This window comes from Moschus berezovskii, chromosome 2 (genome assembly GCF_049115385.1).
Source record: "Moschus berezovskii isolate FMDL1 chromosome 2, NW_MosBer_1.0, whole genome shotgun sequence".
NCBI lineage: Eukaryota > Metazoa > Chordata > Mammalia > Artiodactyla > Moschidae > Moschus > Moschus berezovskii.
Genome location: NC_142461.1, coordinates 141,189,348 through 141,205,937, shown reverse-complemented (window position 1 = coordinate 141,205,937; position 16,590 = coordinate 141,189,348).

Genomic DNA, 16,590 nt, shown 5'->3' with positions numbered 1-16,590 from the left:
GTACTCTCACACAGCCGTCCCCTTTGGAGAGGAGAACACACTTTACGGACTGAATCGAGAGGAGCCCCTGTGCACATTGAAGGGTTCGAGAGAAACCGGAAGTTCCCCTTCCAACACAAAAGGGGACCTGACTTCCCTGAAGCAACCCCAGCGAGTTCCTGAGGTCACCGTCGCAACTCGAGAATCACCACCAGCTTCCCGCCGCTACTCGAGAAACACACGAAAATTATCCCCTCCATGCGAGATGAGGAAATTTGGCGATGCAGCATCTCAAGAGAAATAGCACATTCCCTCTGGAAAGACAAAAATGTACTTGACACCCTTTATTCGACTCAGAACTTTCCCTCACACAGCCGTACCCTTTGGAGAGGAGAACACACTAATGGACTCATCGAGAGGAGCCCCTGTGCACATAGAAGGGCTCGAGAGGAAACCGGAAGTTCCCCTTCCAACACCAAAGGGGACCTGACTTCCCTGAAGCAACCCCAGCGAGTTCCTGTAGTCCCCGTCGCAACTCGAGAAGCACCCCCAGCTTCTCGCCGCAATTCGAAAAACACCCCAAAATTATCCCCTCCATGAGAGATGAGGAAATTTGGCTATGCAGCATCTCACGAGAAATACCACATTCCCTCTGGAAAGGCAAACAGGTACTTGACACCCTTTATTCGACTCAGAAAGTTCCCTCAAACAGCCGTCCCCTTTGGAGAGGAGAACACACTTTACGGACTCAATTCGAGAGGAGCCCCTGTGCACATTGAAGGGCTGGAGAGGAAACCGGAAGTTCCCCTTCCAACACCAAAGGGGAACTGACTTCCCTGAAGCAACCCCGGCGAGTTCCTGAGGTCCCCATCTCAACTCGAGAAGCACCCCCAGCTTCTCGCCACAATTCGAGAAACACCCCAAAATTATCCCCTCCATGCGAGATGAGGAAATTTGGCGATGCAGCATCTCAGGAGAAATACCACATTTTTTCTGGAAAGGCAAACAGGTACTTTACACCCTTTATTCGACTCAGAAAGTTCCCTCACAGGGCCGTCCCATTTTTAGAGGAGAACACACTAATGGACTCATCGAGAGGAGCCCCTGTGCACATTGAAGGGCTCGAGAGGAAACCGGAAGTTCCCCTTCCAACACCAAAGGGGACCTGACTTCCCTGAAGGAACCCCAGCGAGTTCCTGAGGTCCCCGTCGGAACTCGAGAAGCACCCCCAGCTTCCCGGCGCAACTCGAGAGACACCACAAAATTATCCCCTCCATGCGAGATGAGGAAATTTGGCAATGCAGCATTCAAGAGAAATACCACATTCCCTCTGGAAAGGCAAAAACTTACTTGACACCCTTTATTCGACTCATAAAGTTCCCTCACACAGCCGTCCCCTTTGGGGAGGAGAACACACTTTACGGACTCAATTCGAGAGGAGCCCCTGTGCACATTGAAGGCCTGGAGAAGAAACCGGAAGTTCCCCTTCCGACACCAAAGGGGACCTGACTTCCCTGAAGCAACCCCAGCGAGTTCCTGAGGTCCCCGTTAGAACTCCAGAAGCACCCCCAGCTTCCCGCCGCAACTCGGGAAACACCCTAAAATGATCCCCTCCATACGAGATGAGGAAATTTGGCGATGCAGCATCTCAAGAGAAATACCACATTCCCTCTGGAAAGGCAAACAGGTACTTGACACCCTTTATTCGACTCAGAGAGTTCCCTCACACAGCCGTCCCCTTTGGAGGGGAGAACACACTTTACGGACTCAATTCGAGAGGAGCCCCTGTGCACGTTGAAGGGCTGGAGAGGAAATCGGAAGTTCCCCTTCCAACACCAAAGGGGACCTGACTTCCCTGAAGCAACACCGGCGAGTTCCTGAGGTCCCCATCGCAACTAGAGAAGCACCCCCAGCTTCCCGCCGCAACTGGAGAAACACCCTAAAATGATCCCCACCATGCGAGATGAGGAAATTTGGCGATGCAGCATCTCAAGAGAAATACCACATTCCCTCTGGAAAGGCAAAAAGGTACTTGACACCCTTTATTCGACTCAGAAGTTCCCTTACAGAGCCGTCCCCTTTGTAGAGGAGAACACACTTTACGGACGCAATTCGAGACGAGCCCCTGTGCACATTGAAGGGCTCGAGAGGAAACCGGAAGTTCCCCTTCCAACACCAAAGGGAACCTGACTTCCCTGAAGCAACCCCGGCGAGTTCCTGAGGTCCCCATCGCAAGTAGAGAAGCACCCCCAGCTTCCCGCCGCAACTCGAGAAACACCCTAAAATGATCCCCTCCATGCGAGATGAGGAAATGTGGCGATGTAGCATCCCAAGAGAAATACCACATTCCCTTTGGAAAGGCAAAAAGGTACTTGACACCCTTTATTCGACTCATAAAGTTCCCTCTCACAGCCGTCTCCTTTGGAGAGGAGAACACACTTTACGGACTCAATTCGAGAGGAGCCCCTGTGCACATTGAAGGGCTGGAGAAGAAACAGGAAGTTCCCCTTCCAACAACAAAGGGGACCTGACTTCACTGAAGCAACCCCAGCGAGTTCCTGAGGTCCCCGTCCCAACTCCAGAAGCACACCCAGCTTCCCGCCGCAACTCGAGAAACACCCCAAAATGATCCCCTCCATGCGAGATGAGGAAATTTGGCGATGCAGCATCTCAAGAAAAATACCACATTCACTCTGAAAAAGCAAAAGGGTACTGGACACCCTATATTCGACTCAGAAAGTTCCCTCACACAGCCGTTCCCTTTGGAGAGGAGAACACACTTTACGGACTCAATTCGAGAGGAGCCCCTGTGCACATTGAAGGGCTCGAGATGAAACCGGAAGTTCCCCTTCCAACACCAAAGGGGACCTGACTTCCCTGAAGCAACCCCAGCGGGTTCCTGAGGTCCCCGTCGCATCTCGAGAAGAAGACACAGCTTCCCGCTGCAACTCGAGAAACACCCCGAAATTATCCCCTCAATGCGACATGAGGAAATTTGGCGATGCAGCATCTCAAGAGAAATACCACATTCCCTCTGGAAAGGCAAAAAGGTACTTGACACCCTTTATTCGACTCAGAAAGCTCCCTCACACAGCCGTCCCCTTTGGGGAGGAGAACACACTTTACGGACTCAATTCGAGAGGAACCCCTGTGCACATTGAAGGGTTCGAGAGGAAACCGGAAGTTCCCCTTCCAACACCAAAGGGGACCTGACTTCCCTTAAGCAACCCCAGCGAGTTCCTGAGGTCCGCGTCCCACCTCGAGAAGCACCCCCAGCTTCCCGCCGCAACTCGTGAAACACCCCAAAATTATCCCCTCCATGCGAGATGAGGAAATTTGGCGATGCAGCTTCTCAAGAGATATACCACATTCTCTCTGGAAAGTCAAAATAGTACTTGACACCCTTTATTCGACTCAGAGAGTTCCCTCACACAGCTGTCCCCTTTGGAGAGGAAAACACACTTGACGGACTCAATTCGAGAGGAGCCCCTGTGCACATTGAAGGGCTGGAGAGGAAACCGGAAGTTCCCCTTCCAACACCAAAGTGGACCTGACTTCCCTGAAGCAACCCCAGCGAGTTCCTGAGGTCCACATCGCAACTCGAGAAACACCCCCAGCTTCCCACCGCAACTCGAGAAACACACTAAAATTATCCCCTCCATGCGAGATGAGGAAACTTGGCAATGCAGCATCTCAAGAGAAATACCACATTCCCTCTGGAAAGGCAAAAAGTTACTTGACACCCTTTATTCGACTCATAAAGTTCCCTCACACAGCCGTCCCCTTTGGAGAGGAGAACACACTTTACGGACTCAATTCGAGAGGAGCCCCTGTGCACATTGAAGGGCTGGAGAAGAAACCGAAAGTTCCCCTTCCAACACCAAAGGGGCCTGACTTCCCTGAAGCAACCCCAGCGAGTTCCTGAGGTCCCCGTTACAACTCCAGAAGCACCCCAAGCTTCCCGCCGCAACTCGAGAAACACCCCAAAATTATCCCCTCCATGCGAGATGAGGAAATTTGGCGATGCAGCATCTCAAGAGAAATACCACATTCCCTATGGAAAGGCAAAAAGGTACTTGACACCCTTTATTCGACTCAGAAATTTCCCTCACACAGCCGTCCCCTTTGGATAGGAGAACACACTTTTCGAAGTCAATTCGAGAGGAGCCCCTGTGCACATTTAAGAGCTCGAGAGGAAACCGGAAGTTCCCCTTCCAACACCAAAGGGGACCTGACTTACCTGAAGCAACCCCAGCGACTTCCTGAGGTCCCATCGCAACTCGGGAGGCACCCCCAGCTTCCCGCCGCAACTCGAGAAACACCCCAAAATTATCCCTTCCATGCGAGATGAGGAAATTTGGCGATGCAGCATCTCAAGAGAAATACCACATTCCCTCTGGAAAGGCAAAAAGGTACTTGACACCCTTTATTCGACTCAGAAAGTTCCCTCACACAGCCGTCCCCTTTGGAGATGAGAATACACTTTACGGACTCAATTCGAGAGGAGACCCTGTGCACATTGAAGGGCTCGAGAGTAAACCGGAAGTTCCCCTTCCAACACCAAAGGGGACCTGACTTCCCTGAAGCAACCCCAGCGAGTTCATGAGGTCTCCGTCGCAACTCGAGAAGCATCCCCAGCTTCCCGCCACAATTCGAGAAATACCCCAAAATTATCCCCTCAATGCGAGAGGAGGAAATTTTGCGATGCAGAATCTCAAGAGAAATACCACATTCCCTCTTGAAAGGTAAAAAGGTACTTGAAAACCTTTATTCGACTCAGAAAGGTCCCTCACACAGCCGTTCCCTTTGGAGAGGAGAACACACTTTATGGACTCAATTCGAGATGAGCCCCTGTTCACATTGAAGAGCTGGAGAGGAAACCGGAAGTGCCCTATCCAACACCAAAGGGGACCTGACTTCCTTGAAGCAACCCAAGCGAGTTCCTGAGGTCCACGGCGCAACTCGAGAAGCACCCCAAGCTTCCCACCGCAACTCGAGAAACACCCCAAAATTATTCTCTCAATGCGACATGAGGAAATTTGGCGATGCAGCATCTCAAGAGAAATACCACATTCCCTCTGGAAAGGCAAAAAGGTACTTGACACCCATAATTCGACTCAGAAAGTTCCCTCACATAGCCGTCCCCATTGGAGACGACAACACCCTTTATGGACTCAATTCGAGATGAGACCCTGTGCACATTTAAGGCCTCGAGAGGAATCCGGAAGTTCCGCTTCCAACAACAAAGGGGAACTGACTTCCCTGAAGCAACCCCAGCGAGTACCGAAGGTCCCCGTAGCAACTCGAGAAGCACCCGCAGCTTCCCGCCGCAACTGGGGAAACACTTCAAAATTATCCCCTCATTGCAAGATGAGGAAATTATTCGATGCAGCATCTCAAGAGAAATACCAAATTCCTTCTTGAAAGGCAAGAAGGTACTTGACACCCTTTATTCGACTCAGAAAGTACCTCAAACATACGTGCCCTTTGGAGAGGAGAACACACTTGATGGACTCAAATCAAGATGAGCCCCTGTGCACATTTAAGGACTCAAGAGGAATACGGTTTCCTTTTAAAACACCAAAGGGAACCTGACTTCACTAAAGCAACCCCAGCGAGATACTGAGGTCCCCTTTGCCACTCGAGAAGAACCCACAGCTTCACGCCGCAACTCGAGTAACACCCCAAATTTATCCCCTCCATGCGAGATGAGGAAATTTTGCGATGCAGAATCTCAAGAGAAATACCAATTTCCCTCTTGAAAGACAAAAATGTACTTGACACCCTTTATTCGACTCAGAAATTTCCCTCACACAGCCGTCCTCTTTTAGAGAAGAACACACTTTATGGACTCAATTAGAGATGAGCCCCTGTGCACACTTACGGGCTCGAGAGGAACCCGGAAGTTCCCCTTCCAACAGCAAAGGGGACCTGACTTCACTGAAGCAACCCCAGCGAGTTCCTGAGGTACCAGTCCCAACTCGAGAAGCACCCCCAGCTTCCTGCCGCAACTCGAAAAACACACCAAAATTATCCCCTCAATGCGAGATGAGGAAATTTTGCGATGCAGCATCTCAAGAGAAATACCACATTCCCTCTTGAAAGTCAAAAAGGTACTTGACATCCTTTATTCGACTCAGAAAGTTCCCTCACACAGCCGTCCCCTTCGGAGAGAACACATTTTATGGACTCAATTCGAAATGAGCCCCTGTGCACATTTAAGGTCTCGAGAGGAACCCGGAAGTTCCCCTTCCAAGAGCAAAGGGGACCTGACTTCCCTGAAGCAACCCCAGCGAGTTCCTGAGGTCCCCGTCGCAACTCGAGAAGCACCCCCAGCTTTCCGCCGCAACTCGAAAAACACCCCAAAATTATCCCTACAATGCGAGATGAGGAAATTTTGGGATGCAGCATCTAAAGAGAAATACCACATTCCCTCTTGAAAGGCAAAAAGGTACTTGACACCTTTTCTTCGACTCAGAAAGATCCCTCACACAGCCGTCCCCTTTTAGAGGAGAACACACTTTATAGACTCTATTAGAGATGAGCCCCTGTGCACATTTAAGGGTTCGAGAGGAACCCGGAAGTTCCCCTTACAACACCAAAGGGGACCTGACTTCCCTGAAGCAACCCCAGCGAGGTCCTGAGGTCCACGTCGCAAGTCGAGAAGCACCCCCAGCTTCCCGCCACAACTCGAAAAACACACGAAAAATATTCCCTTAATGCGAGATGAGGAAATTTTCCGATGCAGCATTTAAAGAGAAATACCACATTCCCTCTTGAAAGGCAAAAAGGTACTTGACACCCTTTATTTGACTCAGAAAGTTCCCTCACACAGCCATCCCCTTTGGAGAGAACACACTTTATGGACTCAATTCGAGATGAGCCACTGTGCATATTTAAGGGCTCGATGGGAACCCCAAATTTCCCCTTCCAACACAAAATGGGACCTGACTTTCCTGAAGCAACCCCAGCAAGTTTCTGAGGTCCCCGTCGCAACTCAAGAAGCACCCCCAGCTTCCCGCCGCAACTCGAAAAACACCCCAAAATTATCCCCTCAATGCGAGATGAGGAAATTTTGCGATGCAGCATCTCAAGACAAATACCACATTCCCTCTTGAAAGGCAAAAAGGTACTTGACACCCTTTATTCGACTCAGAAATTTCCCTCACACAGCCGTCCCCTTCGGAGAGAACACACTTTATGGACTCAATTTGAGATGAGCCCCTGTGCATATTTAAGGGCTCGAGAGGAACCCGGAAGTTCCCCTTCCAACACCAAAGGGGACCTGACTTCCCTCAAGCAACCCCAGCGAGTTCCTGAGGTCCCCGTCCCAACTCGAGAAGCACCCCCAGCTTCCCGACGCAACTCGAGGAACACCCCAAAATTATTCCCTTAATGCGAGATGAGGAAATTTTCCGATGCAGCATCTCAAGAGAAATACCACATTCCCTCTTGAAAGGCGAAAAGTTACTTGCCACCCTTTATTCGACTCAGAAAGTTCCCTCACACAGCCGTCCCCTTTTAGAGGAGAACACACTTTATGGACTCAATTCCAGATGAGACCCTGTGTATATTTAAGGGCTCGAGTGGAAACTGGAATTTCCCATTCAAACACCAAAGAGGAACTGACGTCACTAAAGCAACCCCAGCGAGTTCCTGAGGTCTCCGTCGCAACTTTTGAAGCACCCACAGCTTCGTGCAGCAGCTAGAAAAACACCACAAAATTATCCCCTAAATGCGAGATGAGGATATTATGCGATGCAGCATCTCAAGATAAATAACACATTTCGTCTTGAAAGGCAAAGAGATACTTGACACCCTTTATCAGACTCAGAAAATTCCCTGACACAGCCGTCCCCTTTTAGAGGAAAACACACTTTATGGACTCAATTCGAGATGAGAACCTGTGTACATATAAGGGCTCGAGAAGAACCCGGAAGTTCCCCTTCCAACACCAAAGGGGACCTGAGTTCCCTGAAGCAACTACAGCAAGTTCCTGAGGTCCCCGTAGCAACTCGAGAAGCACACCCAGCTTCCCGCAACAACTCGAGAAACACCCGAAAATTCTCCCCTCAATGCGAGATGAGGAAATTTGGCGATGCAGCATCTCAAGAGAAATACCACATTCCCTCTGGAAAGGCAAAAAGTTACTTGACATCCTTTATTCGTATCAGAAAGTTCCCTCACACAGACGTCCACTTTTAGAGGAGCATTCACTTTATGGACTCAATTCGAGATGAGACCCTGTGCAAATTTAAGGGCTCGAGAGGAACCCGGAAGCTCCCCTTCCAACACCAAAGGGGAACTGACTTCCTTGAAGTAACCCCAGCGAGTTCCTGAGGTCCCCGTCGAAACACTTGAAGCACCCTAAGCTACCCGCCGCAACTCGAGAAACACCCCAAAATTATCCCCTCAATTTGAGATGAGGAAATTTTGCGATGCAGCATCTCAAGAAAAATACCACATTCCCTCTTGAAAGGCAAAAAGTTACTTGACATCCTTTATTCGACTAAGAAAGTTCCCTCACACAGCCGTCCCCTTTAGGAGGAGAACACACTTTACGGACTCAATTTCAGATGAGCCCCTGTGCACATTTAAAGGCTCGAGAGGAACCCGGAAGTTCTCCTACCAACAAGAAAGGGGACCTGACTTCCCTGAAGCAACCCCAGCAGGTTCCTGAGGTCCCCATCGCAACTCGAGAAGCACCCTCCGCTTCCCGCCTCAACTCGAGAAACACCGCAAAATTATTCCCTCAATGCGAGATGAGGCAATTTTGCGATGCAGCATCTCAAGAGAAATACCACATTCCCTCTTGAAAGGCAAAAAGGTACTTGACACCCTTTATTTGACTCAGAAAGTTAACTCACACAGCCATCCCCTTTAGAGAGAACACACTTTATAGACTCAATTCGAGATGAGCCCCTGTGCACATTTATGGGTTCGAGAGTAACCCGGAAGTTCCCCATCCAACAGCAAATGGGACCTGACTTCCCTGAAGCAACCCAGCGAGTTCCTGAGGTCCCCCTCGCAACTCTTGAAGCACCCACAGCTTCACGCCGCAACTCGAGAAACACCCCAAAATTATACCCTCATTGCGAGATGAGGAAATTTTGCGATGGAGCATGTCAACAGAAATACCACATTCCCTCTGGAAAGGCAAAAAGGTACTTGACACCCTTTATTCGACTCAGAAAGTTCCCTCACACAGCCGTACCCTTTTGGGAGGAGAACTCACATTACGGACTCAATTCGAGATGAGCCCCTGTGCACATTTAAGGGCTCGAGAGGAATCCGGAAGTTCCCCTTTCAACACCAAAGGGGACCTGACTTTCCTCAAGCAACCGCAGCGAGTTCCTGAGGTCCCCGTCGCAACTCGAGAAGCACCTCCAGCTTCCCGCCACACCTCGAGAATCACCGCAAAATGATCAGGTCAATTTGAGATGAGGAAATTTTGCGATGCAGCATCTCAAGAGAAATACCACATTCCCTCTTGAAAGGCAAAATGGTACATGACACCCGTTATTCGACTCAGAATGTTCCGTCACACAGCCGTGCCTTTTGGAGAGGAGAACACACGTTATGGACTCAATTAGAGATGAGCCCCTTGCAAATTTAAGGGCTCGAGAGGAACCCCGATGTTCCCCTTCCACACCAAAGGGGACCTGACTTCCCTGAAGCAACCCCAGCGAGTACCTGAGGTCCCGGTCGTAACTCGAGAAGCACCCCAAGCTTTCCGCCGCAACTCGAGAAACACCCCAAAATTATCCCCTCAATGCGAGGTGAGGAAATTTGGCGATGCAGCATCTCAAGAGAAATACCACATTACCTCTTGAAAGGCAAAAAGGTACTTGACACCCTTTATTGGACTCAGAAGATCCCTCACACAACCGTGCCATTTGAGAGGAGTATACACGTCATTGACTCAATTCGAGATGAGGCCCTGTGCACATTTAAGGGCTCGAGAGGAACACGGAATTTCCCCTTTCAACAGCAAAGTGGACCTGACTTCCCTGAAGCAACCCCAGCGAGTTCCTGAGGTCCCCATCGCAACCCGAGAAGCACACCCACTTCCCGCCGCAAATCGAGAACACCCCAAAATTATCCCCTCCATGCGAGATGAGGAAATTTGGCGATGCAGCATCTCAAGAGATATACCACATTCCCTCTGGAAAGGAAAAAGGTACTTGACACCCTTTATTCGACTCAGAAAGTTCCCTCACACAGGGTTCCCCTCAGGAGAGGAGAACAAACTTTAGGGACTCAATTCGAGAGGAGCCCCTGTGCACATTGAAGGGCTCCAGAGGAAACCGCAAATTCCCCTTCCAACACCAAAGGGGACCTGACTTCCCTGAAGCAACCCCAGCGAGTTCCTGAGGTCCCCGTCGCAACTCGAGAAGCACACCAAGCTTCCCGCTGCAACTCGAGAAACACCCCAAAATTATCCCCTCCATGCGAGATGAGGAAATTTGGCGATGCAGCATCTCAAGACAAATACCACATTCCCTCTGGAAAGGCAAAAAGGTATTTGACACCCTTTATTCGACTCAGAAAGTTCCCTCACGCAGCCGTCCCCTTTGGAGAGGAGAACACACTTTACAGACTCAATTCGAGAGGAGCCCCTGTGCACATTGAAGGGATCGAGAGGAAACCGGAAGTTCCCCTTCGAACACCAAAGGGGACCTGACTTCCCTGAAGAAACCCCAGCGAGTTCCTGAGGTCCCCGTCGCAACTCGAGAAGCACCTCCAGCTTCCCGCCGCAACTCGAGAAACACCCCAAAATTATCCCCTCCATGCGAGATGAGGAAATTTGACGCTGCAGCATCTCAAGAGAAATACCACATTCCCTCTGGAAAGGCAAAAAGGTACTTGTCACCCTTTATTCGACTCAGAAAGTTCACTCACACAGCCGTCCCCTTTGGAGAGGAGAACACACTTTACGGACTCAATTCGAGAGGAGCCCCAGTGCACATTGAAGGGCTCGAGAGGAAACCGGAAGTTCCCCTTCCAACACCAAAGGGGACCTGACTTCCCTGAAGCAACCCCAGCGAGTTCCTGAGGTCCCCGTCGCAACTCGAGAAGCACCCCCAGCTTCCCGCCGAAACTCGAGAAACACCACAAAATTATCCCCTCCATGCGAGATGAGGAAATTTGGCGATGCAGCATCTCAAGAGAAATACCACATTCCATCTGGAAAGGCAAAAAGGTACTCGACACCCTTTTTTCCCCTCAGAAAGTTCCCTCACACAGCCGTCCCCTTTGGACAGGAGAACACACTTTACGGACTCAATTCGAGAGGAGCCCCTGTGCACATTGAAGGGCTCTAGAGGAAAAAGGGAAGTTCCCCTTCAAACACCAAAGGGGACGTGACTTCCCTGAAGCAACCACGGCGAGTTCCTGAGGTCCCCGTCGCAACTCGAGAAGCACCCCCAGCTTCCCGCCGCAACTCGAGAAACACCCCAAAATTCTCCCCTCCATGCGAGATGAGGAAATTTGGCGATGCAGCATCTCAAGAGAAATACCACATTCGCTCTGGAAAGGCAAAAAGTTACTTGACACCCTTTATTCGACTCAGAAAGTTCCCTCACACTGCCGTCCCCTTTGGAGAGGAGAACACACTTTACGGACTCAATTCGAGAGGAGCCCCTGTGCACATTGAAGGGCTCGAGAGGAAACCAGAAGTTCCCCTTCCAACACCAAAGGGGACATAACTTCCCTCAAGCAACCCCAGCGAGTTCCTTAGGTCCCCGTCGCAACTCGAGAAGCACCCCCAGCTTCCCGCCGCAACTCGAGAAACAGACCAAAATTCTCCCCTCCATGCGAGATGAGGAAATTTGGCGAAGCAGCATCTCACGAGAAATACCACATTCCCTCTGGAAAAGCAAAAAGTTACTTGACACCCTTTAATCGACTCAGAAAGTTCCCTCACACAGTCGTCCCTTTGGAGAGGATAACACACTTTACGGACTCAATTCGAGAGGAGCCCCTGTGCACATTGAAGGGCTCGAGAGGAAACCAGAAGTTCCCCTTCCAACACCAAAGGGGACCTGACTTCCTTGAAGCAACCCCAGCTTCCCGCCGCAACTCGAGAAACAGCCCAAAATTCTCCCTACCATGCGAGATGAGGAAATTTGGCGATGCAGCATCTCAAGAGAAATACCACATTCCCTCTGGAAAGGCAAAAAGGTACTTGACACCCTTTATTCGATTCAGAAAGTTCCCTCACACAGCCGTCCCCTTTGGAGAGGAGAACACTCTTTACGGACTCAATTCTAGAGGAGCCCCTGTGCACACTGAAGGGCTCGAGAGGAACCCGGAAGTTCCCCTTCCAACACCATAGGGGACCTGAATTCCCTGAAGCAACCCCAGCGAGTTCCTGAGGTCCCCGTCGCAACTCGAGAAGCACCCCCATCTTCCCGCCGCAACTCGAGAAACACCCCAAAATTATCCCCTCCATGCGAGATGAGGAAATTTGGCGATGCAGCATCTCAAGAGAAATAATACATTACCTCTAGAAAGGCAAAAAGGTTCTTGACACCCTTTATTCGACTCAAAATGTTCCCTCACACAGCCGTCCCCTTTGGAGAGAACATACTTTATGGACTCAATTCGAGAGGAGCCCCTGTGCACATTGAAGGGCTCGAGAGGAAACCGGAAGTTCCCCTTCCAACAACAAAGGGGACCTGACTTCCCTGAAGCAACCCCAGCCAGTTCTGGAGGTCCCCGTCGCAACTCGAGAAACACCCCCATCTTCCCGCCGCAACTCGAGAAACACCCCAAAATTATCCCCTCCATGCGAGATGAGGAAATTTGGCGATGCAGCATCTCAAGAGAAATACCACATTCCCTCTGGAAAGGCAAAAAGGTACTTGACACCCTTTATTCGACTCCGAAGGTTCCCTCACACAGCCGTCCCTTTTGGAGAGGAGAACTCACTTTATGGACTCTATTCGAGAGGAACCCCTGTGCACATTGAAGGGCTCGAGAGGAAACCGGAAGTTCCCCTTTCAACACCAAAGGAGAACTGACTTCCCTGAAGCAACCCCAGCGAGTTCCTGAGGCCCCCGTCGCAACTCGAGAAGCACCCCCAGCTTCCCGCCTCAACTCGAGAAACACCAGAAAATTATCCCCTCCATGAGAGATGAGGAAATTTGGCGATGCAGCATCTCAAGAGAAATAATACATTCCCTCTGGAAAGGCAAAAAGGTACTTGACACCCTTTATTCGACTCAAAATGTTCCCTCACACAGCCGTCCCCTTTGGAGAGAACATACTTTACGGACTCAATTCGAGAGGAGCCCCTGTGCACATTGAAGGGCTCGAGAGGAAACCGGAAGTTCCCCTTCCAACACCAAAGGGGACCTGACTTCCCTGAAGCAACCCCAGCGAGTTCCTGAGGTCCCCGTCGCAACTCGAGAAACACCCCCAGCTTCCCGCCGTAACTCGAGAAACACCCCAAAATTATCCCCTCCATGCGAGATGAGGAAATTTGGCGATGCAGCATCTCAAGGGAAATAGCACATTCCCTCTGGAAAGGCAAAAAGGTAATTGACACCCTTTATTCGACTCAGAAGTTTCTCTCACACAGCCGTCCTCTTTGGAGAGGAGAACTCACATTATGGACTCTATTCGAGAGGAACCCCTGTGCACATTGAAGGGCTCGAGAGGAAACCGGAAGTTCCCCTTCCAACACCAAAGGAGAACTGACTTTCCTGAAGCAACCCCAGCGAGTTCCTGAGGCCCCCGTCGCAACTCGAGAAGCACCCCCAGCTTCCAGCCGCAACTCGAGAAACAGACCAAAATTATCCCCTCCATGCGAGATGAGGAAATTTTGCGATGCAGCATCTCAAGAGAAATGCCACATTCCCTCTGGAAAGGCAGAAAGGTACTTGACACCCTTTATTGGACTCAGAAAGTTCCCTCACACAGCCGTCCCCTTTGGAGAGGAGAACACTCTTTACGGACTCAATTCGAGAGGAGCCCCTGTGCACATTGAAAGGCTCGAGAGGAACCTGGAAGTTCCCCTTCCATCACCAAAGGGGACCTGACTTCCCTGAAACAACCCCAGCCAGTTCCTGAGGTCCCCGTCGCAACTCGAGAAGCACCCCCAGCTTCCCGCCGCAACTCGAGAAACACCCCAAAATTCTCCCCTCCATGCGAGATGAGGAAATTTGGCGATGCAGCATCTCAAGAGAAATACCACATTCCCTCTGGAAAGGCAAAAATGCACTTGACACCCTTTATTCGACTCAGAATGTTCCCTCACAGAGCCGTCCCCTTTGGAGAGGAGAACACACTTTACCGACTCAATGCGAGAGGAGCCCCGGTGCACATTGAAGGGCTCGAGAGGAAACCGGAAGTTCCCCTTCCAACACCAAAGGGGACCTGGCTTCCCTGAAGCAACCCCAGCGTGTTCCTGAGGTCCCCGTCGCAACTCGAGAAGCACCCCCAGCTTCTCGCCGCAATCGAGTAACACCTAAAAATTATCCCCTAAATGCGAGATGAGGAAATTTTGCGATACAGCATCTCAAGAGTAATACCACATTCCCTCTAGAAAGGCAAAAAGTACTTGACACCCTTTATTCGACTCAGAAAGTTCCCTCACCCAGCCGTCCCCTTTGGCGAGAACACACTTTATGGACTCAATTCGAGATGAGCCCCTGTGCACATTTAAGGGCCCTAGAGTAACCCGGAAGTTCCCCTTCCAACAGCAAAGGGGACCTGACTTCCCTGAAGCAACACCAGCGAGTTCCTGAGGTCCCCGTCGCAACTCGAGAAGCACCCCCCGCTTCCCGCCGCAACTCGAGAAACACCCCAAAATTATGCGCTCAATGCGAGATGAGGAAATTTTGCGGTGCAGCATCTGAAGAGAAATACCACATTCCGTCTTGAAAGGCAAAAAGGTACTTGATACCCTTTATTCGACTCAGAAAGTTCCCTCACACAGCCGTCCCCTTTGGAGAGAACACTCTTTAAGGACTCAATTCGAGATGAGCCGCTGTGCACTTTTAAGGGCTGTAGAGGAACCCGGAAGTTTCCCTTCCAACAGCAAAGGGGACCTGACTTCCCTGAAGCAACCCAACGAGTTCCTGAGGTCCCCGTCGCAACTCGAGAAGCACACTCCTCTTCCCGCCGCAACTCGAGAAACACCCCAAAATTATCCCCTCCATGCGAGATGAGGAAATTTGGCGATGCAGCATCTCAAGGGAAATACCGCATTCCCTCTGGAAAGGCAAAAAGGTACTTGACACCCTTTATTCGACTCAGAAGTTTCTCTCACACAGCCGTCCCCTTTGGAGAGGAGAACTCACATTATGGACTCTATTCGAGAGGAACCCCTGTGCACATTGAAGGGCTCGAGAGGAAACCGGAAGTTCCCCTTCCAACACCAAAGGAGAACTGACTTCCCTGAAGCAACCCCAGCGAGTTCCTGAGGCCCCCGTCGCAACTCGAGAAGCACCCCCAGCTTCCCGCCGCAACTCGAGAAACAGACCAAAATTATCCCCTCCATGCGAGATGAGGAAATTTTGCGATGCAGCATCTCAAGAGAAATGCCACATTCCCTCTGGAAAGGCAGAAAGGTACTTGACACCCTTTATTGGACACAGAAAGTTCCCTCACACAGCCGTCCCCTTTGGAGAGGAGAACACTCTTTACGGACTCAATTCGAGAGGAGCCCCTGTGCACATTGAAAGGCTCGAGAGGAACCTGGAAGTTCCCCTTCCAGCACCAAAGGGGACCTGACTTCCCTGAAGCAACCCCAGCCAGTTCCTGAGGTCCCCGTCGCAACTCGAGAAGCACCCCCAGCTTCCCGCCGCAACTCGAGAAACAGACCAAAATTATCCCCTCCATGCGAGATGAGGAAATTTGGCGATGCAGCATCTCAAGAGAAATACCACATTCCCTCTGGAAAGGCAAAAAGTTACTTGACACCCTTTATTCGTCTCAGAAAGTTCCCTCACACAGCCGTCCCCTTGGGAGAGGAGAAAACACTTTACGGAGTCAATTCGAGAGGAGCCCCTGTGCACATTGAAGGGCTCGAGAGGAAACCGGAAGTTCCCCTTCCATCACCAAAGGGGACCTGACTTCACTGAAGCAGCCCCAGCGAGTTCCTGAGGTCCCCGTCGCAACTCGAGAAGCACCCCCAGCTTCCCGCCGCAACTCGAGAAACACCCCAAAATTATCCCCTCCATGGGAGATGAGGAAATTTGGCGATCCAGCATCTCAAGAGAAATACCACATTCGCTCTGGAAAGGCAAAAATGTACTTGACACCCTTTATTCGACTCAGAATGTTCCCTCTCAGAGCCGTCCCCTTTGGAGAGGAGAACACACTTTACCGACTCAATGCGAGAGGAGCCCCGGTGCACATTGAAGGGCTCGAGAGGAAACCGGAAGTTCCCCTTCCAACACCAAAGGGGACCTGGCTTCCCTGAAGCAACCCCAGCGAGTTCCTGAGGTCCCCGTCGCAACTCGAGAAGCACCCCCAGCTTCTCGCCGCAATCGAGTAACACCTAAAAATTATCCCCTTAATGCGAGATGAGGAAATTTTGCGATGCAGCATCTCAAGAGTAATACCACATTCCCTCTAGAAAGGCAAAAAGTACTTGACACC